The sequence below is a fragment of the Malurus melanocephalus genome, unplaced genomic scaffold (assembly GCF_030028575.1).
Source record: "Malurus melanocephalus ecotype Western Australia unplaced genomic scaffold, MMel_1.1 scaffold_16, whole genome shotgun sequence".
In the NCBI taxonomy this organism is placed as follows: Eukaryota; Metazoa; Chordata; class Aves; order Passeriformes; family Maluridae; genus Malurus; species Malurus melanocephalus.
In genome coordinates, this window is record NW_026623248.1 from 1,891,118 (window position 1) to 1,891,663 (window position 546).

General features: G+C 64.0%; 1 protein-coding gene across 1 annotated transcript in view; it reads right to left on the minus strand.

The window, feature by feature from the left end:
- Positions 1–320, minus strand: part of CCDC91 (coiled-coil domain containing 91) — a 110,206-nt gene extending 109,886 nt beyond the window's left edge. The window contains exon 1 of the mRNA XM_057385706.1: positions 49–320. The gene's annotated coding sequence lies outside the window, so the exon portion shown is untranslated. The remainder of the gene's footprint in view (positions 1–48) is intronic.
- Between the last annotated feature and the right edge of the window lie 226 nt (positions 321–546).

The window sequence follows — 546 nt, forward strand, 5'->3', positions numbered from 1 at the left end:
AGGCAGGTGGAAGCAGGAGAAGGCAGGTGGAGGCAGGTGCAGACGGACCTCGCAGGACCATCCCCGCAGCTACGCTCCGGTCGGGCTCTGCCGTGTGCTCGGCTCCCCTCCCGCACCCGGGGCGGACAGGGCCGTGATCCCGGCGGGCGGGGCTGTGACCCGGGCGGGCAGGGCTGTGATCCCAGCGGACAGGGCCGTGATCCAGCCGGGAGCAGCGCCCGTTCCGGCCGGACCCGGAGTGCCCCGGCCCGGCCCCGCTCCCCGCCCGCCGGCGCGGCCTCACCCGGATGTGGATCCGGCCGCCTCCCCCACCCGCGGCCGAGGTCACCTTAYGGCTCCGAGCTGAATTGTCTGTTCCCAGGATGGATTGTCTCACCTTTTGTAAACGCAACTGATGGCGTCAGAGAACTTCTACAATAGGAGTTGCTTAATGAAGGAAAGAACCTTGTGTTTCGAGCATTGCGTAAGATTACATCACCGTGATACATATGCATTAGATAGGCGGAGAGTGTGTATTAGATAGGCGGGTCCTTGTGAATTCAGCAC